Consider the following 25,010-nt stretch of genomic DNA (forward strand, 5'->3'; position numbering starts at 1 on the left):
AATTAAGGCAGGAATGTTTCTCAGTCTATAATAATTTCATTTAAAGTGTGTCTAAAACACCCAACGTGCCTTTGTTTAGGAACATCATTCCTAGGCATTCTTTAACTGTGTGAAAAGAGGTGGATCACTGGGATGCTCACTGGTTGTTCACCAGACATGTCTGTGACACTGATGTGGTGCTGTGGCTTTGCAAGAAAAATGATCTGTTCAAGTTGAGTCTGCATATTTGTACCCTAAGACCTGCTCATTCATAGAACGAGACTTGCACCTTTAATGTCAAAGGAACAAAGACATCCTTTGGACAAGTATAGTAGGTCTCTTTTTCTCAGACCTCTACCTCCCACCTACTATAGAGGCATAGATTCAAATTTGACAAATTGAAAAATCTAGGCTGAAGGCTCTCCCAAATCCCAGAAAACGGAAAATCAGTGACGAAGTCTGTTTCTGAATCCCATTTTAGCAGAGCTCCATGCAATCTAAGACTCACTGGAGTGTAGGAGCCAACAGAGTGAGAACTGGGGTATGTTGTGACCGCTGCATCATCCCCAGCACCCGGGACAGCACCCAGTGCTTGCTTGTTGGGGGCTGGATCATACTGCTGTTTATAATGGATAACCAACAAGGACCTACTGTAGAGCACAGGGAACGCTGCTCAATGTTATGTGTCAGCCTGGATGGGAAGGGATTTTGGGGGCAAGTGAATGCATGTATATGTATGCCTGAATATACCCACTCCAGTGTTCTTGGGCTTCCCTTGTGGCTCAGCTGGTAAAGAATCCACCTGCAATGTGGGAGACCTGGGTTTGATCCCTGAATTGAGAAGATCCTCTGCAGAAGGGAAAGGCTACCCAATCCAGTATTCTGGCCTAGAGAATTCCATGGACTGTATAACCCATGGTGATGCAAAGAGTCAGACATGACTAAGTGACTTTCACTCACATATACATATACACATATATGAAGCTACCTGGAGCTTCCTTGATAGCTCACATGGTAAAGAATCTGCCTGTAGTGTGGGAGACCTGGGCTCAATCCCTGGGTAGGGAAGATCCCTTGGAGGAGGAAATGGCAAACCACTCCAGTATTCTTGCCCAGAGAAACCCTGGACAGAGGAGCCTGGTAGGTTATAGTCCCCAGGGTTGCAAAGAGTTGGACATAATTGAGCAACTAACACACACACAAATATGTATGCCTGAGTCCCTTTGCTGTTCACCTAAAACTACCACAACATTGTTAATCACCTAAAACTACCCCAATACTAAATAAAAAGTTTAAATAAAAAAAAAGACTTATTTGAGTGAAATTTTGATCTTTCCAGCAAAACACAAGACTAGCTCTTGTACTCTATGAGTTACCTCTTCACAAAACTCTGTGACCCATGTTTCTGATTTCTTACATGTTGTTCTTTTTTTTTTTTTTTTTAACATGTTCTTTAGTTGCTAAGTTGTGTCTTTGTGACCCCCTGTCCTTCACTATCTCTTGGCCTTTGCTCAAACTATGTCCATTGAGTCAATGATTCCATCCAACCATCTCATCCTCTGTTGCCTCCTTCTCCTCCTGCTTTCAATCTTTCGCAACATCAGGGTCTTTTCCAATGAGTTGGCATTTCGCATCAGCCAGCCAAAGTATTGGAGCTTAGCTTCAGCATCAGGCCTTCCAGTGAATATGCAGGGTTGATTTCCTTTAGGAGTGACTGGTTTGATCTCCTTGCAGTCCAAGGGGCTCTCAAGAGTCTTCTCTAGCACCACAGTTTGAAAGCATCAATTCTTCAGCATTCAGCCTTCCTTATGGTCCAACTCTTACATCCGTAACTACTGCAAAAAACGTAGCTTTGACTATATGGACCTTTGTCTGCAAAGTGATATCTCTGCTTTTTAATATGCTGTCTAGGTTTGTCATGGCTTTTTTCTGAAGGAGCAAGGACTTCTTACGGAGAGCTTTCTAGCTCTAGAAAGCTAGAGCCCTTTGGAAGAGATGTAGCTTATCCTGTATGCAGGAACCATTTTCAGTCTTTAAAACAATCTAATCTAACTCCTTATTTTTGTTCCCGTCAATTCCATAGTTGTGAGAATACTCTCTATGCAAGCTACAAAACCCAGGAAAGTCATCTTCCTTCTGGTAAGGGATAGCCTCTCCCCACTGTGAACTCTCTTACATTTACAATTGTACATTTAGAGACATTTCACATCTGCCTCTTTCCTGACCAAACTATCATTTTAAACAAGTTCTGTGGGCAAGGGGGGAGAGGAGCTGGCCCGACTTACTCATTTCCTGCCCACATTTACTGAGGGAGGCAGGTGCTGATGAGTGGTCAGCAGGAAGTAAACCAAAGGACCGGGGTTTGGCTCTCTGGTGTGAAGTCTCAGGTCGTTCAAGGTGTTGGGAAGCAATTCTTCAGATGATGATGTCAGTGTCCATGCAGGGCTCATGTCTCACCTTTCTTTGCATCTCAGGGTCAAGGACTTTTTTGTTTTAGAAAATGTTGGTTGAATGAATGAAAAGGCTCCTCAGATGGTGTGTAATTAGAAAAGTCACCGTCATCTCTCCTGTTGTCTATAAATATTCCATCAGCGAGAAAAGACATAGCCCCAGGGAACAACAAAATGAGCTGGCATGGAAACCAAGCAGCACTTTTCGGAATTCAGTAGCGAGAAGCCAGAAGCCACTTGCTCGGGCAGTCAACAGGGATTCTTGGGAGCTTATGCCCTGTGCAACTTGGAAAACAAAACAGCAAAAACTCGGAGATTACAATAAGAATCCCTCTGCAAATAACCACTGAAAACACTAACGGGAGGGGAGTTTTGGCTCCTGGTCTTGGACAGGAGGAGCAAGTTGGGGGAAAGAAAGAGAGAACGAAACCCTCTTAGATCAGAAGGGCGTGTAGCCCAGAGGGCTGTCATTTAAAAGGAAACATTATCTCCTGATCCATATGTTCTGTTTTCTATTTAGAGCTAATTTGCTGCAGTGTGTACTGTGCAGCCCTGAGGGACGGGCTGGCTTTTGGGCACCTGCCAGTTAGCCCCTCACTGCCCAGTTTACCGAATTCAGATCCACTGGCATGGATCTGAAGCAGCACAGTTGGGGCTGGTGGAAGTTCTCTGCAGTCTCCTGAGTTGCAGGCTACACCATACACCACTATCAAAGGTTTTCTCCATGCCACGGGGCCGCCTGGCTCCAGAGTCCCTTCTGAAGAAAGGCCACAGGTCCCACTTGGAGGTCACATCTTGACCTCTCTATTTCTCTCTTGTGTTAGTTTTCTATTCCAACATAACACATGACTACAAAGGTAGAAGCTTTCTCCAAAAGCCAAGTGTTGTCTTGCAGTGTCCATGGGTGGGGAGTCCAGGCACAGCTTGACTGGATGGATTCTCTGCTGGGGGAGACACAAAGCCTTAATGGAGGTGTCAGCTTGGGCTGTGGTCCCATCTGAAGCTCAACTAGGGAAAGACCCATAAGCTCACAGTTGTTGCAGCTCCTTGAAGTTCATGTGACTAAGGGCTCTTTTTCTCGCTGGCTGTCAGCACCTCACCAGATGCGTGTATGCTCAGTGACCGCAACCCCATGCACTGCAACCTACCAGGCTCTTCTATCTGTGGGAGATTTCCCGGGCAAGAATACTGGAGTAGATTGCCATTTCCTCCTCCCGGGGATCTTCCTGACCCAGGGATCAAACCCACATATCCTGCATTGACAGGCAGATTCTTTATCATTGAGCCATTAGGGAAGCCCTCTCACCAAGTGGCTATCTCCAAATAGTAGCTCACAAAACTGGTGGTTTGTATCTTCAAAGCCAGCATGTGGGAGTGTTCTCAAGACAAGCATGGCAGTGTTACAATGTAACAACTGTAAAAATTGTGGTAACATAATCTCATGTCTCATCACCTTTGCATATTCTATTGGGTGGAGACAGGTCATAGATTCCACTCACATTCAATGGGGGGGTGGGTATCCCACAAGGACGTGATCATGAAAGATGGATCATGAAATCCACCTTAGAATTTTCTTGCCCCTTCTGTCTAAATTCCATTCTTTGATTTTTTAACCCTTTTTTGGGATGTGAACCATTTTTAAGTCTTTATTGAATTTGTTATAATATTGCTTCAGTCTTTTCATGATTTGTTTTCTTTTTGTTTATTTGTTTGGCCCCGAGTACATGAGATCTTTCCCCAACCAGGAATCAAATCCACACCCTCTGCATTGAAAGGTGAAGTCTTAACCACTAGACTGCCAGGGAAGTCCCCATCCCTTGATTTAAAATTCTCCCCAAGCCCCCACATTTAAACTCCAAAATTTCAGACTTGGATATTAGATGCCTGTTCCATATCTCCTTTAGCAATCTAAAAGTGAGATTGGATTTAACACATGCATGACCCAGTCCTGATTACTAAACCCTCAAAAGCTGGTCCTCCTATGAATTCCTTCATCTCCTTTGATGGCAGCACCATCTTTCTGGATTTCCAGGTAAAAACTAACTTTCATTCTTCGCTCTTACACCCCACAGTCCATCTGTTGGCAATCTCTGCTGTGTCTACCTTGAAATTGTGTCCAGACTCTGAACACATTTCATCCTCTGCCCTGTTGCTGTGCCAGGACCTAATCAGTATCCCTAGGTTTCACCTAGACCAAGAACCTCCCAATTGAATTGTGTTTCTGTGTTTGACTGTCTTGTAACTAGTTTAGTCAGAGCAATTCTTCTAAGGGATTATCCTCTACTTACCACCCCCAATGGCTCCCATCTCAATTAGAGTTAAGCCCAAAGCTCCTACTATGATCCACAGGGCCCCAGATGATGGGCTCCTGGATATGTCTGTGAATTTAATCAACACAACCTTTCCATTGTTTTCTCCTCTCAAATCTCATTTACCTTCTGCTGTTCCTCAGACACACAAAGCATTCTTCAGCCTCAGGGCTTTGCACTGGCTCTCCCTCCACTGCAAAGTGTGTTTTTCACATATTCCAAGAAATTCCCCAAGATAGTCCACATATCTTCTCTCTTCCTCAAACCTCTGCTCATTCCTGACATTCTGAGCAGAATCTTCCTGACTCTATCAGACACAGGAGCCACTCCCACAACAGCCTGGTACCTCCGACCCCTCTTACTCTTCTCAGTGATTCTCCATAGAAATGATGGAATACATGTTTATGCATTAATTTGTTGTCTGCTTCCCCCACTGGCATGTAAATTCCACATCTTTGCGAGCTCTGTCTTCAGTAGGCATAGCTCCCTACCTACTCAATAAATGCTGATTTGATAAAAGAATGAATGAATGAACGGGTCCTCACTGTCACTAACTTTGCCATTGTGCCTTGGGACACAGGGAAATCCTTTTACCTATCCTCTCTGTGTGTATGGGGTCTCCACCTCAATTATTTCTGCCTTCACTGAGCCTTTCCAAGACTGGGGTCCATGCTATCTCTTTGAATAAACAGAGCTTCTCCTTGGCTCTTGTTTTCTCCTCCACTTGTTTGGAAAGTTTCAAAGCACACAGCAACATCAGGCCATTATGCTGGTATGACTAATATTTCATCCTGGCAAAGGCGTAATTTGCAGGAAGTGATGCTCCCTCCCCACGTTAGCCTCTAAGCAAAACAACAAAATGACAATGGTGAAGTCTGTGACAATGGTTATGGAGATGAGGAAGAGCCTGCCATGAAACAGAGCCTTTCTGTAGATGCAAATTCCTGCTCTATTGCCTGCCAGCCGTCTGACCTTGGCCGAGCTGCCTGCCCTCTCCAAATCTCATTGTCTTCATATAGAAACAGGAGAATCACACCACCCCTGCCAGACTATTATGAGGAGAACATAATTTAATGGATTCTTAAATGTCTACCACCATGCCCAGCATGTAGTAGGAACTCAACAAATAGCTAAAATTAGGCTTCGTAGGAGGCTGACAAAGGCTTCCACGTTGCAACATGGTACAAAGGAACGAAATAACACCCACCTTTTTCCTTTTAAGAGCATTTTTGCTTCTAAAATCACTTTGGGACAACAGGGCAACTAGTTAGTTGTGGTTTACTCTGTCACCAGGTAGCCAAGCATTGAGGTAATCTGATGGCCACCTTGGAATCTCAGAGAGTTTTCTCTGGAACATTCCACCTCAACTGGGAGAGGGTACACTTTGTTGTTGCCTTTCAGTTGCTCAGTTGTGTCCAACTCTTTGAGACTCCATGGACTGCACCATGCCAGGCATCCCTGTCCATCACCAACTCCTGGAGCTTGCTCAAAGTCATGTCCATTGAGTCAGTGATGCCATCCAACCTTCTAGTCCTCTATCATCCCCTTCTCCTCCTGCCTTTAATCTTTCCAAACATCGGGTCTTTTCCAGTGAGTCAGCTCTTCACATTAGGTGGCCAAAGTATTAGAACTTCAGCCTCAGCATCAATCCTTCCAATGAGTATTCAGCGTATGCTTTGTTAGGGCATATTCAAGTTGGACTTTCAATTTAACTTATTTATTTTTTTCAATGTGGACCATTTTCTAAAAAGAAGTCTTTCTTGAATTTGTTACAATATTGCTTTTGTTTTATGTTTTGGTTTTTTGACTGTGAAGCATAGGGGATCTAGCTCCAGGACCAGGGGTTGAACTTGCACCCCCTGCATTGAAAGGTGAATCTCCAACCACTGGACCACCAGGGAAGTCCCTCAAGTTGGACTTTTTATTTCTTCTAAATATTTACTGCACTTTGAATAGCATGATTGAATTTAAGAACAAAGACAGGGAGTGAAGGGATTTTTGTCAACAAATCCTTTCTGCCTCAGAGAACTTAGCAGAGACATTTCTGAATCCTGACAACTCTCAAAATCTTAATTTGGGAGGCAAGCTTTCCGGCAAGGTTGATGTGGTCCCTTGTAGAAACAGTCAGAATGAGAAAAATCAGATACAAAACCTCCATTTCCATCACCTCCCTCCTGTCCCCAACTCGAGGTCCCTGACAACCATTGTTCTAATTTATGAAAATATCACTTCCTGACAGAAAGAAGACTCAAAAGATTCAAGGAATTCATGATCTTCACTGGACCTTATATAACAACATTTTAATATTTGTTACCTCTACTATAGCAGCTTAAAGAGGTTAAACTCTATCAAAACTGTGTGAGGATTCAAAATTCTAAGCACAAGATGCGAGTGGGTGAATGTTGCTTCCTATAGAACCCAGAATAGTTTAATAGTTTTGTGGAGCTAAGGCACTCGGGTCCCCCTCTTTCTTAACCCAGAAGGATGCTTGCTTGTAACCACCCACTCCATTTTTCTTCATCGTCTCAAACCTGGCATAGGTCCACCTTAAATTAATGTTAAACAGCTTTATTAAGGCAAATTGACTTCAATTTCAAGGCTCTCCAGGAGTTGGCATGCATTAGTAGGCTCCAGTGGTTTCCAATAGGTTCCCAAAGCACTTTTTGTTGTTTTAAACATTGGGGAACATCGAGGCTAGGGATATTAATACACAGGATGATTAAGCTACTGTTTCCTTTGTCAGTGGTTTAATTGTTCACAGTAGGACTGCTGCTAACAGGTGTGTTTCAAGTCCCATCTCTTCCCTCACCACGCTTTGCTGTTAGCTCATTCTGAGATGTAAAAATCATACCAGCACAGAACTTCTTGTTCTGCTCAAGAAGAAAGGAGTCTCTACTGCAGCAGGACAGTGGACCCCACAGCGTTCTAACAACTGCACATCCTCATTTTCTCTCCATGAACAGACGCAAGCCAAATTCTCTTTCCTTATTGAGCGATTAAGCCACACACAGGATGGCAGGATTGCAGAGGACCAGTGAGTAAGAATTTCAGGATCTCATGCTGCATTAGGAACAAAGCATCAAATCCAGCAGAGAAGCCTCATGGTCTAATCGAAGTCACTTTCCCAATCAGCTCAGAGTCCTGCTGGCCAACCACCATGCTGCATTAAGAGTTCATCAGTCTAGCTAGATGTCTTCAGTGAAAAGGGTGTGTGTGTGTATGAGTGTATGTGTGTGTGTGTGTGAATGTGTGTGTTTACATGGAGGAATGGATGTATGTGAGTGTGTGTAATTGTGCCTAGGTGGATAAATGGATGATGGATGGGTGGAAGGATAGATGGTTCTATGTGTGTGTATGTGTCTTGATGACTAGAAGGATGGATGAATATGTTAGTGTGTGTGTGTGTGTATCTATATACATGGAAGATGTATCTATATAAGATGGAGGGTGGATGGGTGAATGTGTGTGTATGTATATATGTATACAAGATGGATGAATGAATGGGTGACCATGAATGGACATGTGTATGTGTGTGTCCATGTGTGTCTATCTGTCTGGGTGAATGGATGGATATGGGAATATGTGTGTCTAGGTGGATGGATGAGTGTGTGTGTGTGTGTGTGTCTGTTGTGAGCATATAGAGGGATGGATAGAGAGTTGCACATGTGTGCATGCGTGCTCAGTTGTATCCAAGTCTTGTGACTCCATGGACTGCAGCCTCTCAGGCTCCTCTGTCCCTGGGATTCTCCAGGCAAGAATGCTGGAGTGGGTTGTCGTTTCCTCCTCCAGGGGGTCTCCGTGACCCAGGGATGAAATCTCTCTCCTGCATCTCCTACATCAGCAGGTGGATTCTTTACCACTGAGCCACCTGGGAAGCCCAGATATATATACAATCACATACACGTGAATGAATATGTATGTACCCCCAAACGCACACACTACTAGCTTTCAACTTTATTAAAAACCCATCACGTATGGGCCCCCACAACAAGATTTGCAAACTAACAGTTCTCACAGACCTGAGAGAACTATCTGAGGACTGCAACACTCAAGTAAGCCACTGAAGATGCCCCTTGCCTATGTATAGCCCCCTGGTACCAGTTTCTAAGTAACACACTTTCCAGAAGCTCACATCATGCTGGGGTCAACAGCAGGCCCAACTTCCTTCCTTAATTAGCAAGTTGAATGTGCTCTGTGGTCATTCCCAAATTTCCCTAACTTGTTATCCTAATGAGATTTGGGCTATGAGATTCTTCGAAGAGCTGGAAAAGGTTCAGAGGCACAGCTCCCAACAGCAACAAGAGTTGCAGGTCTTTCGTCACTTGCTACTGTGTCTTTGGTTGTAACTTTGTTCCCTCTGTATTCAGCCAACCAGTAGCTCAGGGTGATTGCTGGGCTCCAGCCACACATAAGCATCCCATCCACCCCACCCCTAAGGGACGGCACCACCATGAGGGCTCACACTTTCTCTGACAATGACCTGAGAGGGGAATCAACCAACTGGGCTGGCAGGGCTGGGGACTGCCCTCTGGCCAATCCCAGGGGCACTCCTGAAGGACACCCCTACTCAACTCTCTGTCACACCTCAGGTAAGTGTCTAGAGGGCGTGGTCTGGATCAACTGTGGAGCAGGTTCTGTCTGGAATGCTGCAAAATTGGAGGGTCTATCAGGTACGCACTGGATGAGCGTCCTTAGAGCTCAGAGAAGTGTTACAAAATGTGGTGAAGCAGTTTCTGGACCCAACACGCTTACAGTCCAAATGGAGGCGGAGGCATCACATGACCACTCATGAAAATATTGCCTGAGGGTACAGTTCTGGGGGTGCACTGTAACTTCAGTAAAGGAGGCAGAGGAGGCACAAAGAAGATGGGGTCCTGCAGCAAGGGTTCATGGAGGATCTGGCATAAAGGAATCGGACACCTTTTGAGCAGGTGAAGAGGTAATAGGAAGGCACTCAAGAGCAGGTGTAGGGAAGCCATCCCCACGACATCTTAGGGGAGCACTGAGGCTGTTTGCCTGAGCTCAGGGAACTGGAGAGGGAGGAGCAAGGAGAGGAAGAGGGGGAGGAGGGGAGGGGGAGGAGAGGGAGAAGAGAAGGGGAGAAAGGAGAGGAGGGGACAGGTGGAGGCTGCAGAATGAATGGGAAATGAAGAAATAGAAAATGAGACTTTTCCATCAGCCTCATTTCAGACCTTTCTGCACATCAGCACGACAGCACTGAAGATGGGAATCATTCGCTCATTCCTGGATGAGTCCAGCTTTTGGTCAAACATATTTCAGTCACCCTCACAGGTGAGCGGCAATAGACACAGGACTCTGAATTATTCTTTCATCATGCAAAGCTGCTTCCTTAAGAAGCCAAAGCTACACCCACAGGATGCTCACAAGTGCCCTCTGTGTCTCCAAGGGCACAGCTTGGGGGGGAAAGATTTGGAAACAAATGAGCCCCAAGCAGACCACCCCCTGCTCCAGACCACTGGGCTCTCCTGCCAGCCTCCACCAGCTGTCCCCACCCTTGCCCACCATCAGCCCTCTCCCAACCCCTGTGTGTTTCTCGGCCCCTGCAGGTGTCTCTTTATAAGGAAGCCAACATGCTGACATTTCCCAGCTCATATTCTCAGCTTTGGTTTCTTCATGCACCCCCTCCTCAGGATCTGGGGGCCTGCAACTGCAGCTTTCCCACCCAGATTCCTCTCTCTCCTTTCCCTGGCTGGCTTAGCACGTTTCTGCACCTCTCCCCACCCATCATCCCTCCATCAACTCGGTTCCTTGTCAACAACCCAGAAACTTCACTCAGGAACTGCAATCTGAACCCACAGAGTGCAGAATGTTATCTTGCTCTCTGCTCTGGGGATGGATGACTGATGGAAGCCAAGGGCTGTTTCTTCCAGAATGCTCTGCACACAATCATAAACATAGCCCAGCCCACTTTGAAACAGTATCAGCTCCCTTTCTTACAGATTTCAGGCACCACCTGGAAAGATGTGATGTTTCTCCTCAGAAAGCTGATAGGCATCTAGAACTGAGACCCATGATTGCCTGAGATGAAATCTGAGGGTGAGAAGGGGAGAGGACAAGGCAGCAAGCTTTGGACAAGCTCCTCAAATGAGCCTTGCACACGAGCTGTCAGATGTGGACTTTGGAAATGGCAACTCAGGGAAGTTCCCTGGATGTTCTGTTTTACTCCATCAGACAGTAGGTAGCTGGTGAAGGATTTGTACCATATAAATTAATTTCCCTTTCCTTCTCCAGGGGATCTTCTCCAACCAGGAATCGAACAAGTGTCTCCTGTGTCTTGTGCATTGGCAGGTGGATTCTTTACCACTGAGTCACCTGAGAAGCCCTATTTCTATTAAAAGGTTTGCTCAAAATCTCTAATTAGGGGACTTCCCTGGTGGTTCAATGGCCAAGACTCTGCATTTCCAATACAAGGGTCCTAAGTTTGATCCTTGGTCAGGGAACTAGATCCCACATGCTGCAGCTAAAGATCTTGCAAGCCACAACAAAGATCAAAGATCCTTCATGCCACAACTAAGACCCAGAAGAGACAAATAGATGAATAAATAGATATTTTTTAAAAATCACTATTTGTGCTGTATTTTTAAAGACTCATACCACACTTAGAACGGTAATGATTTTACTTCTTGAGTCTCTTTTATTTCTCAGAGAAACACTCATCTTACAATGAAAATCCACTCAAAGGTACAAAGTTGTACAAATAGAGTCAACTGCATGCTAAGTCGCTTCAGTCATGTCCATCTCCGTGCAACCCCATGGACTGTGGCCCGCAAGGCTCCTCTGTCCACTGGATTCCCCAGGTAGGACTACTGGAGTGGGTTGTCATGCCCTCCTCCAGGGGGAATCTTCCCAACCCAGGGATTGGACCTGTGTCTCTTGGGTCTTCTGTATTGGCAGATGGGTTCTTTACCTGGGAAAAGAAAAGTTCACCTGGGAAGCCCACGAACAATGTCCATGTGGAGGTCAATTTCTCAGATGCTTCCTCCACCTGCAGAGACGAGTCTACTTATTTACAGAACAAGGAGCCCAAAGGAGGGGACCGTCACCTGACCTGTCCCTGGTGTCATCTTTTCTCCTGTACTCCAGCCTTCTTGGCTCCCAGCAGTTAAGACTGACAATTACCATTTAAGAATTTAACTAGTTCAGTGACTCCCTTGGTACTTAGCAACCTTCTCCTTCCCACTTTAGACTTCACTTTCTCATGAAAAATACTCTGAGTTTATAAAATGGATTCTCAGGGGCTAGATTTTAATCTACATACTTGTGCTTTAAATCAATAGCCTATACCCAATTTAAGCTCATTGCCTTATTAGCTGCCGTGTAATACAGCCCAGTGTCAGAGCTGACAGCTGATGTTAAAGAATGCTCAGAGGTCTTAGCTTTCTTTCTTTCTTTTTTTTTTTTTTAAAGTTCTACAGCTGTCTGTCATGTGACTGGAGAGCTAATAACTCTGAGCCGCAGTATCATCCTCTCTAAGTTCATTTCAATACCGAAAACCAAAATGCACTATTAAAACTCATTACCATTTCTATCTCTGATGGTGCAGATTCCATTTCCTATGATTTTATTCTCATCTAAAAGCAAATCGTATTTGCATAAGGAAAGGGAAAACTCAGATTTTTTCTTTCTTTTAATTAAGGAAAAATATACATAATGGTTTCTAGGGGGAAAAAAGTGCCACCCAAACACATCCGCTGAGCAAATCAAAATCCCCAAAACCTGATGTTATGGACTGAATTATGTTTCCACCAAAATCATATGTTGGAGCCCTAAATACCTGTACTTTCAAATGTAATCATATTTGGAGATCAGGTCTTTATAGATATAGTTAAGTTAAAATGAAGTCATTAGGGTGGGTTCCAATTCAATGCGACTGGTGTCCTTATCAGGAGATCAGGACACAGACACACACAGAAGGACGGCCACGTGAGGATATAGGGAGAAGATGGCTATCTACCCTGAGGAGAGAGTCCTCGGGAGGAACCAGCCCTGCTGACACCTGGATCCTGGACTTCCAGCCTCCAGGACTCTAGACAACACATTTCTGTTGTCTAAGCCACTCTGTGTTACTTACAGCAGAGGTTACTGAAGTATCTGAGATTTCCTGATTATGACAGTAACAGTGAAAAGTGAAGTAAAAGTGTTAGTCACACAATCGTGTCCAACTCTTTGAGACCCCATGGGCTGTAGCCCTCCAGGCTCCTCTGTTCACGGAATTCAAGAATACTGGAGTGGGTTGCCATTCCCTTCTTCAGGGGATCTTCCCAGCCCAGAGATTGAACTAAGGTCTCATGCATGGCAGGCAGATTCTTCACTGTTTGAGCCACCAGGGAAGCCCAATGGTAGCAGTAGGTACCATTCATTTATCACTTACTATATGCCAGAAAATATCCTAAGTGTTTTCATGTGTCATCTCATTTAATCCTAACCCCATGAAGTAAGTGTCACTATTTTCCTCAGTCTTGTAGATAAGGAAACTCATCCCAGGGATGCTGAGTCACTGGTTTAAGGCCATCCCATTACTGGACGGAACCAGGTGGCTGATCCAGAACCCTTAACCAGGAAGCACTACCAGGTCACTCTGGAATCTTGAATCTTGCTGGATATGAAATAAAATCATAAAGCCAAGAGCCTGGCTCCATTAAAGCTCCATATCTGAGCACAGGGCTTTTGCTAATGACTAGCCACCCCAATAGACACACACACGCACACACGCATGCACACACACATTTCATCCAGAACGGAGATGAGCTGATAGATAAGCTGGCAGAAGAGGGAGAGGAAACTTGCATTGCCATCAGCTGCCCCAGGGCTGGCCTGCCCATTTTTCAGAAGAGCAGGAAGAGCAAGGGGCTTGGACAGAGACAAGGACCCAAGAGGAGTCAGGGCCTCCAGGAACCTCAGAAATGTGGCAAGGAGCAGATCACAGTTCAAGGGCAGGTTGCCCAAGGCAGCAAGAGATAGACAGAAACCTGGAGAGGGGCAAGTTCCAACTTCCTTGAAGCTGAGTTTGGGGAGCCCTGTTGTTCAGTCGCTAAGTCATGTCCGACTCTTTACGACCCCATGGGCTGCAGCATGTCAGGCTCCTCTGTCCTTCACTATCTCTCAGAGTGTGCTCAAATTCATGCCCATTGACTCAGTGATGCTATCTAACCATCTCATCCTCTGCCACCCCCTTCTTCTTCTGCCCTCAATATTTCCCAGTATCAAGGTGTTTTCCAATGAATCAGCTCTTCACATCAGGTGGCCAAAGTATTGGAGCTTCAGCTTCAGTATCAGTCATTTTAATGAATATTCAGGTTTTATTTCCTTTAGAATTGACTGGTTTGATCTTCTTGCTGTCCAAATGAATATTCCTAATAAAAATTAAGAAGATAGAACAATAGAGAGACCCATTCAAAAAACAGACCACTTCTTTGATGGAGAGTCAGTTGTTCCATTTAACAGATGAAGCAACTAAGGAGTTGGACCATCTGCCCAAAGCCTGTGTCTGGGAAGCAGCAGATCTAGGAAGTGAGACTATGTGTCTCCTCCTAGAGTTCACAGACAAAAGGTCTGCTGTCTCCTTAACCAGTCAGAGGACAAGCACAGAACCTGGATGGGTAGAAGACAGGGAACCTTTGTGTTCTCTGTCATGACAGGTCTGCACTCCTCTCCCCTCATCCAGAATAATAGTGTGCACCCTGGAACACGGCCCCCTGCCTGGTTAGCTCTCCAGTCTCCTGTGCCTTTAGAAGCAGCCATGTATAGTGTGATGCATCCCTATTCCAAGTTGTGCCTTCAAGGGAGCTCCCGCTCCTTGCTTCTCTCACTGCCACCAACTGAGGACCAGAGGATCACAGTGACATTGGATGGATGCCCAGTAACAGAAGAGAGGGTTGAGTCCTGCACTTTGTGGGAAGGAAATGTATGAATTCTTATTTTGGTCAGTATTATTTGGCATCTCTTGTTTACAGCAGTCAAGTCAATATCCAAATGTATCTATAAAGACATTGGGGACACCCTCCATCACTTTTCCTTTTCCACTTTTGAAAGTTGTGAGGCTCTCCTGTGCACTTAAAAAACAGTATGTCACTTTCCAAAGCTAAAATGATTTGGAGCAGAAAATGGTTCCCCAGTTTGTCTCTCCAGCCAGTCAATAAATCTGGCAGATGTCCCTGAATTATAGTAAAAATGCTGGATCTACAGAGTAAAACCATCTTGGCATCATTCCTTGGAAGGAATGCATGTGTCTCCTGGAAACCCAGGGCTCAAAGGATTTCTCTGCAGGTTCTCCATCACATGTCATCTTCACTCTTTCTGCCATAAACTGCCATAATGAGGCTGTAAAAGGAGAAAGTGGGAGGCGTTTTCTGAGAGCAGACAAGGATGAAGAGAACTTGACTGGAAAGAGGGAATGGCTCCCCAAAGAGGCAAACTCAGGGAGCAGAATTGATGGAGACAATTGAAGATGCCAGGGGGCAAGATAATTGCAAAACGCATTGTGGTTCTGATAACAAACAATTTTTAGCAGGGAGGGTTCAGGAGTCCTGAGCAGCTTGGGGAAATCAAACTTAAGAAAACCAAAAGCCTTGGAAACCATCATCATGATGAACCCTGGAGTCTGCCCTCCCCTGAAGGTCGAAAAGCGGCTGAAGGACAATCTGGCTCAGGCAGCCCCAGGCCGTGACTCTTGGCTTTTAAGGCTGGACTGGACTTTTTCAGAACAAAAAGATGCTCAGCAAGGTCAAGGCACAGCACCTAGAATTAATACCACAGCTCGGGCAAAAGTTAGGAAGATGAAGTCACCCAATACCTGCCAGACAATGAAGCTCAGCAGAAGCATAGATTAAAATAGACTCAGAGAGCAATGTCCTGGAGACTCTTGTATGTGTTCACTGGGAGAAACATACAAGACTATATTGGGCTATAATATACAAACTATATTTGTAATATATATATTTTTAGAGAAATGGGAAACCCTGAAATGAGGATGGTGGATCCATAATTGTGCCATGTCCGCACAGTGAAATACACACAGCCATGGAAATGAAAGAAGTACAGACACACAGATCAGCAAAGATAATTTGTGCTAAGCGCTTCCCTGCAACCAAAAAAAAAAAAAAAAAAGCAAGTTACAGAAGAATGCATACAGGTCATTCTCCGTAAATATTTATCTGTGGATGGAGGATCTACTATGTGTCAGGCAGTCTTCTAAAGCAAGGTGTATAGATACACAGTAGGCACAAAAACACACACAGCAGACACCCACACATGATCTTTGCATCCTGAAAGCTGGTGGAAATAAATACATACCATGTTCTGGACACAATAAATACATACATGATTAAACATGTAGTTGTTAGATGGAGATGGTGCCATGGAGGCAGGAGTCAGGAAGGCAGACATCACTTGAAGTTCAAGTTGAAAGGCCTCATGGAGAAGGCAAGATTGAACCAAGAAGATGCCAGTTTGGGCCCCATGGTGAGGAGGAAAGCTATGAAACAGCCTGAGCAAAAGCCCTGAGATGGAGGTGTGCTGGGAACGTTGGAGGAACAGCAAGAGGCCAGCAGGTGGGAGCAAAGTGAGCAATTTAGAAAGTAGCAGATGCAGAGGTCTATGGATGGAAACCTGGGAGCTTGAAAGGCAGAGGAAGCAGGTGGTGCTTGGAAAGCTGCCACCTCAAGGAATTTGGCTTCAACTCTGTTGTAAAAGGGTCTTCGGGTTTCCTAGGTGACTCGGGGTAAAGAATCCGCCTGCCAATTCACTAGACACAGGTTTGATCCCTGTGTCAGGAAAGATCCCCTGGAGAAGGAAATGGTAACCCATTCCAGTATTCTTGTCTGGAAAATCCCATGGATCAAGAAGCTTGGCGGGCTACATACAGTCTAAGGGGTCGCAAAGAGTTGGAAACAACTTGGTGACTAAACAACAGCAACAACAAACAAGGGTCTTCAGCAGAGAGAATGCATGAACAGGAGAGAAATGTAGATGTTTATCATGAAGACCCCAGGGAGAAGCGACGCAGCAGCACCATATGCGGGGGAAGGGTAACTGGCTCAAAATATTAAAACTTGGACTTCCCTGGTGGTCAAGTGGCTAAGACTCTGAGCTTCCACTGCAGGGGGCACAGGTTTGATTCCTGGTCTGGGAACTAAGATACCACATGCCACAGAGCTTCGTCAAAGAAATAGATCCTTAAAAAAAATATGCAATACTAAGTGTATTGTTTATGGACACGTGGATATTTAGTAATTCTCTAAAGAAAAGCAAGGGGCCAATAAACGTCATGGAATAAATTCATCTGGGAAGTAAGGCTGGGGTAAAGGATGTATCACCCATGTGGTGGGGAACTATTCATCCTGCTTTGGGGAAATTTCTTTCACTATTCTTAACATGTCAGGTATATTGCACACAGTACAGCATGTATGAGATTTCACAATTAAAAATGACAGTGTCATTGGTTGAAATCTCTAGGTATATAATGTCTCTTTTAATGTAAGAACATAAAGCTCAAAAAAGGAAACTAGAAAGTATATGAATTCATGCATACCTTTGGACATAAAATCAAGGAGTCAGAAAACATAAAAATCACTCAGTATGACTATATGAGCATTAAAAGCCACATGCAAAGTCAAATGATGAGAACGAAACAAAAAAGACCAGAACTCCTGGGAGCGGTGAACCCCTCTCTGTGGCAGGCGAGTACCCCCTCTTCACAACTCAGGAGCAGCACACATGGCCGCCTTGTTTGCCCCTGTGCTGTGCTCAGCTGTTCAGTTTTGTACAATTCTTTGAAATCCCGTAGACTGTAGTCCACCGGGCTCCTCTGTCCACGGACTGTTTGGGCGAAAGTGTTGCCGTGGGTAGCCATTTCCTCCTCCAGGGGATCTTCCTGACCCAGGGGTCAAATCCACATCTCCTTTGTCTCTTGCACTGCAGTAATCCTTAGGCATCTTTACCCACTCAGCCACTGGGGAAGCCCTGTTTGCCCCTGGTGTCTTGGCAAATCCTGGGATGAAGTGTAGTCATTGCTACTCAGGTTTTTGAAGGCATAGGAAGATGGGCTTATCAAGAGATAGGTCTTGCAAGGGACACTTAAAAATTACCAAGAACCAGCATTCAGCAAAATTCAAGTTCCATAGAATTCACTCTAGTTTCAGCTCACCTTTATATAACAATTTCAATGCCTTTTTGGAGACTAATATGAAGGATTGGAAGATGAGAAAATATATTAAGCTGATAGATACTGTCAATGTTTTATTGATATACAATGTTTGCTTTAGACTGAACCCTCTCTGGGGTAAAAATCTTTATTTCAGAGCATGTATATTTGGAATATTAGGACAGAGCACCAGAGTGGAGTTGAAATTCCTCCAGCTCATGTTGTTCCAAGATATGGGTACGGTCATGGCTCTTCTGTAACTTAAGCCAATAAGAGACGATTTCTCCCAAGTCCAGACTCCTCTTGAACTGGAGAAGGGGGTTGCTATAAATATTATTTGATAAATGATGTCAAGTTTTAATAAAAACAGATGTCACAAACTTTTAAGTGCTTTCATTTCTGGGTCCCTGGGATTTGCTCCAGTTTCATATTGCCAACTCCAGAATGCAATTACTTTACATTATAAAGTGAGGTCCCAACTGAAGAGAGGTCCCGACTGGGGATTTTACCCCACAGCAGAGAACTGCCTGCTCAGGGAAATTTTGCAAGATGTGGTTGTGGTCCACAAAATCTTTTCAGAAAAAAAAAATTGATTCAATTCAGGAGCACCTTTGCCTTTGTTTTGGGTTTCCCTGTTGCCTCAGATGGTAAAGAACCTGCCTGCAATGCAGGAGACCTGAGGTTGATCCCTGGATCAGGAAGATCTCCTGAAGAATGGAATGGCTACCCACACTAGTACTCTTGCCTGGAAAATTCCATGGACAGAGGAGCCTGGAAGGCTTTAGTCCATGGGGTCGCAAAGAGTTGGGCACAACTGAGTGATTAACACTTGCCTTTGTTTTGGAATATTAGCAAAGATTTTCGGTCCAACACTCCTGAAATATTTATTCATAAAACATCATGAGTTTCATAAATAATTTTGTTTTCACTGGTTCTATTTTGTAAGATGCTAAAGATAATCTTAGTAAGTAAATAAAACACAGTTTGGAAAATTTTGCCTCTTTCAAACCAGATGGATTAAACCTATTCAAGAGGCTGAAGAGAGAAACATTTGGTGTGCATCTTGGCTTATTTTCATACGGTTTCGTATTCACAGCGTCCGCTCCGCATCCAGTCACGGTGGCCTTGGGCCAGCTACATAACCTGTCTGAGCCTTCATTTCCTCATCTGTAAGTAGCTGTGTAATAGTGGTGCCTCCCCATAAGATGATGGAAATGCCAGATGATCCGAGGGGGCTTATGAAGTGCCTGCCATGGGGTCGGTTGATGATAGAACTTGACCCAGTGAGCAAGTACTGGGTCTGAAGACTCTTTAGCTTGGCTGCCAGGTAAGCACTGTCAGCCTCATCAGACAGGCTTAGTGGGAGCTGGGAACAAAGCAGAACTTGCAAAACCACAAGCTTTATCAAACATTTTGTTACTAAACAGCTCCCCTGCCCTCTCCTCCACATGTTTAGTTGTTGTTTTCATAAGAGGGAGACATTTGTCAGTCTTCTTCCGCTCAAGAAAATACAACCAACAGGTCTTCTGGCATCCTGCCTTGGATATTCTCAATCTACTGGCAGTTATTGTTCCTCTTTTTCCTTTAAAAAAATTGAATGAAAGAGACTTGTCCACATGATCTCTTTGCATTATTTCATTTTACAGAATTGTCTTAAAGTTCCTAGTTTTTAATATGTGTGATGACAATTCTTTTATACATTTCTATACACACACGCACACATATAGGTTTCAACATAACTGCAAGCTTAACTTTCACTTTTTTATCTAGAGTCTTTTCATTTTTCAATTTTTATACACAACAACCTCCCTTCCTGACAGGTAACTTGGTGTACATCCATTCACACCTTTTTTGTGTGGTAATGTGATCATATCTGTGTTTATGTTTATACTAATACATGCAAAACAACAGTGAACTCTCACAACGTATGTACTATGCTTTTGACACTACTTTCTCTCCACTCCCACTTAATCCTCAGAGCTCTTAGAAGAAGCTGCCACATTATTTCCATTTTTACATGTGGGGAATCAGAGATACGGAGAGGTTAAGAAGGTGACCAACTTCACATAAGATTCAAATACAGGCCGGCAGTGTGACTGCAGGTCCTTGATCTGGAGGAGTTCTTCGTCATTGGTTATTTTGCAAACTGAGATGCTACATAAACTCTTCTGAATCTTGCTCTTAACATGCCACAAAACATTGCAAAAATCTGTCTAATTGAACTCATTATTTTTAATGGTTGCGTGATATTCCACATTATTCTCATTTCATAATAGAGCCCCTGGGTATTTTCTTTGTTTAAAGCTTTTTTGCCCCTGTATACAACACTGCAAGTGAAAAGTGAAAGTGAAAATCACTCAATTGTGTCTGACTCTTTGCAACCCCATGTACTATACAGTCCATGGAATTCTCCAGGCCAGAATACTAGAGTGGGTAGCCTTTCCCTTCTCCAGCGGATCTTCCAAATCCAGGGACTGAACCCAGGTCTCCTGCATTGCAGGTGGATTCTTTACCAGCTGAGCCACAAGGGAAGCCCATATACAACACTGCTGAAAAATAAATATCGGGAACATTGCCTTAGGTAATGGTGCTTCTGTTTCTCTGAGACAATTTTTTAAGAAATATGAATGACACCAAAACTGACCCCAGAAGAAATAGAAAACCTGAATTGTCTAATTGACAAAGAAAAGATTTTAAAGGCAATTGAAGATATACTGTTTGTAAAGAAATGAGTTCACAGTGTAAGTCTAACTAATATACAAAGAACAGATAATTTTGGTATAATTTACACTTTTAAATGTATATGGAAACAAGCTGCTGCTGCTACTGCTAAGTCGCTTCAGTCGTGTCCAACTCTGTGCGACCCCATAGACGGCAGCCCACCAGGCTCCACCATCCCTGGGAGTCTCCAGGCAAGAACACTGGAGTAGGTTGCCATTTCCTTCTCCAGTGCAGGAAAGTGAAAAGTTAAAGTGAAGTCGTTCAGTGGTGTCCGACTCTTCGCGACCCCATGGACTGCAGCCTACCAGGCTCCCCATTCAAGGGATTTTCCAGGCAAGAGTACTGGAGTGGATTGCCATTGCCTTCTCCGATGGAAACAAGAGAAATGATTAATTATAACATCCTGGTTACCTCCAGCCCCTGTGGTGCCTTCATGAAAATTAGAAAGGTCTATCCAACCTGCCCCTCGCCAGGCACCTCTGTGTACTTCATAAAGCACACAGCTCCTCCAGATAATGCAAAATGCAATGCAAAGAAAGACAATCACAGGCCAGCTCCATTTATCAGTGTAAACTGACTGCTCCAATCAGTGTTTTAACAAATTCATATATCTGGTGATATATCAAAAGAATAAAACTCAAATTTGTGTGGCAAAAAAATACATGCATAATGACTAGGAAAAAACAGAATAAAACTCTATAATCAAGCAGAGTTTGTTCTTAAAATGGAAACATGCTTTATATTTTGAAACTTGCTACCATGATTTTTTTTAACTTATTAAGGGGAAAAAATATCTGAAAAGATCCTAAGAAGACATTTGATGAAATTTTAGTGATCACTAGTAATAAAAACCCCAAGTAAAATATAAACAAAAGAAACAATATGATAAAGTTTATTTCTTCAAGACAAGCATCAGGAATCATTTTGAATGGTGAATAACTGAGATGGTATCTATTAAAATCAGTGAAAAGACAAGATAGTTATCATCTTTGTTATTGACCATTAGTTTCAGAGAATGTGAAAAGATAAGAAAAAGGTGAAAATCAGGATAAAGAAGAAATTGCACTCTCCTTCCCTATGTTATGATTGCATATCTATAAAATACAAGAGATTTGAGGGAAAAAAGTTAGTGTTAGTAAGGAGTTTTTATTAGGTGCACAAATAAAAGACAAATAAAGGAAAAAATAGTTTTCCTTGGTCTTATAAATAATTTTAGCAATAGAAAATTACTGTTGTTGTTCACTGGCTAAGATGTGTCCAGCTCTTTGCAACCTCGTGGACTGTAGCACGCCAGGCCTCCCTGTCCCTTGCCATCTCACAGAGTTCACCCAAGTTCACGTCCATTGAGTCGGTGATGCCATCCAACCATCTCATGCTCTGCTGCCCTCTTATTCTCCTGCCCTCAATGTTTCCCAGCATCAGGGTCTTTTCCAATGAAACAGCTTATCACTTCAAGTGGCCAAAGTATTGGAGCTTCAGCTTCAGCATCAGTCTTTCCAATAAGTATTTAGGGTTGATTTCTCTTACGACTGAAAACAGAAAATAGAACTTGCTATATACTAGGCATGCTCTGAGTTCTTAAATGAGTTTATCCTCACCACAAAGCTAGGTGGATACAATTATTATTCCCATGTTCAAGATAAGAAAAGAAAGCACAGGGAGGTGAAACAGTGTGGTCCAAACCAGACAGTCATGGAGGAGTCAGATAGGAATCTACACAGTTTAACTCCAAATGTGCCTTTAGCCAAATCCTTCTGCTGCTTCTCACTGCAGAACAGAAATGGGTTAATTCAATTCAAACAGAAAGAATCTACGTGCACATTGCTAAAAAGTTCTGTGGTCATATTTATCTTCATTATAAACATACACACACATATTCTTTAACATAAATCATAAACGAATAACAGAATCATGTTATGCGTGCTGAAGTCTTAAAATTCTCTCTTTCTCTCTATCCCTGTGTCTTCCCCCCGTCTCCTTTCTCTCTTTCCCTGTCACTCTCTTTCTCTCTCTTTCCCTGCCCGCCACCCCCACCCACCACCATGCTACTGCCTCTACTTCCATTCTCCTTCTCCATCTACCATAATCACAACACTTCCAAATTATGTTAACCTATGTTTGTAAATTAACATTCATTCATAGTTCACCACTGACATACAGTTACAAAAAAGCACACATATTTTCATGCATACTAAAATTTTGTATGTTTTCTAAAATGATGCCTTTATAACTAGTTTATTCTTTTAACCTCTGAATAACATTTCTTATTTTGTTAATGTAATGGTTACCATTTTTCATCCATTCATTCCTTTCTTCGGAGGCATTAAACTGTTTATTTTTTTCCTAGTTTTTAACCACATGGAATAAATCTACAGAATCTGCCTATTTTCTGTCTACATATATGTATCTATTTGTATTTATCATCTATAATAATTACATATATAATTATGAATATGTAACTTTAGGTACCTGCTTTTGTAGTTTAGGTGATAGGATGGAATCTATATGCTCACTTTTGGTTAGTCTTGTCAAATGCTTTCCAAAATAGCTGTTAAAATGTACACGTCTATTAGAAACTGTTAAGAATATGTTCTCTGAAGTATCTTGCCAACAGTAAGTTCTCATGAATTTTTACAGTCAGATTGTTGTAAAAATATATCTCCTTTTGACTTTAAATTGTCCAACTGCTGATGAGTAAGAGAGTCTTTCCCTATTTATTAATTATTTGGATTTGCTCATCACTGCATTGCCTACTAATATACTTGGCCCATTTTTGGTTGTCTTCCTGTTATTTGTCAGTTATTAAAGACTTTTATATTATACTTATTAACACTTTGTCTGTCATAGACACAGTATTTTAGAAATCTGTTTTTATTTTTAATTTCTTGCCAGCAGAAGCTTTTTAAAAATTTAATAAAATCTATATTTTATCTTATAGCTGCTGGGTTTCTGGTTCTGCTTAATGAATTTTTTTTTCCCTCTAGAAGTTTTACATGTTTGCAGTGGTCATTAGAGCATTTGTAGTTCATATATTTTTGTGGTATAAAGAAGGAGCTGAGCTTTATTTTCTTCCAGGAAGATGGCAAGTTGCACCAGCACCATTTATTAATCCATCCTCTTCCCAGGAAAGTAAAATGTTCCCTACACTGAGATCTGCTTCTGGATTTTCTATGCAATCTCTCCACCAGAGTAAATTGTGTGCACTCTGTTTCGGTATCTGAAAAGGAGAGGTAAGCGTTGTTGGTTTTTCTCAGTACCAATTCTTTCGCATGAATTTGAAGGATATTTTTCTTCTAACTTCCAAAAAAGCTCCGACGACCAACCAACCAAACAACATGGAGCACAGTCTGTCTCTCTGCTTCTCCACTGGCCTTTCTCTCTCCCTCCCTCCCTCCTCCTCCTCCACTTTCTTTCCCTCTTTTTCTTTCTCTCTCTGTCTCTTCTCTATAAAAGTCCTGTCTTTTTTATTGTTTATTTCCTTCAGGTGTTTTCACTATAATAAAGAAAAAGTATTGTTTTGTATAATTCTCTTTTAGCAACCCATTTTATCAAGTTTCTTTCTTAATTCGAGTACTTTGTTTACTTAGCTATTAGTATCTTCAATATTTTTTTTTACTATGCGGCCACATCTGCAGAATAAAGAAAAAAGGATAGTTTTTTCTCTTTTCTAATGTGTATGCTGATTTTTTTATTTTCTTATATCATCACTGCCTTTCCTACAATGACAAAGCAATGTTGAATAATAAGCATGACAGTGAAAATTTCTTAGTTACCAATTTTAAGATAAACAGATGTAGTGTACGTCCCTTAAGGGCAATATTTGTTGCTGGGTTTGGGCTTCCCTGGTGGCTCAGATGGTGAAGAGACTGCCGACAGTGTGAGAGACCCAGGTTGGATCCCTGGGTTGGGAAGATCCCCCTGGAGGAGGGCATGGCAACTCAGTCAAGTATTCTTGCCTGAAAAATCCCATGGAATGAGCAGCCTGGCAGGCTACAGTCACAGTCAGACACGACTGAGCAACTACACTTCCTTTTTTTTGGGTAAATACTTTTGTCATATTTGTCATATTTAAATAGTATTTGTTTAGTCCTTTTACTAAGAGATTTTCATTATCAATGGTATCTAAATTTTAATAATTGCCTTTTTAGTATCATTGATTTGATTATAACACTTTCCCTCCTTTATTTTCTGATAGAATTGATTTTGTTGAATTGAGTTTGTAACATCCAGTCAGACGTTCATTGCTGGAAAAAAATCTCATCTAAATTATTGAAAGTAAAGTAAAATAAAATACTTATCTACTTGTTAATTTATTTTTATAGTATCTAATTATTTATAATTTATATTTCTGTAACTTCTAATGGTGAATAAAATTGGACTAGATTCTTC

This window comes from Oryx dammah, unplaced genomic scaffold (assembly GCF_014754425.2).
Source record: "Oryx dammah isolate SB20612 unplaced genomic scaffold, SCBI_Odam_1.1 HiC_scaffold_21, whole genome shotgun sequence".
Taxonomy (NCBI): domain Eukaryota; kingdom Metazoa; phylum Chordata; class Mammalia; order Artiodactyla; family Bovidae; genus Oryx; species Oryx dammah.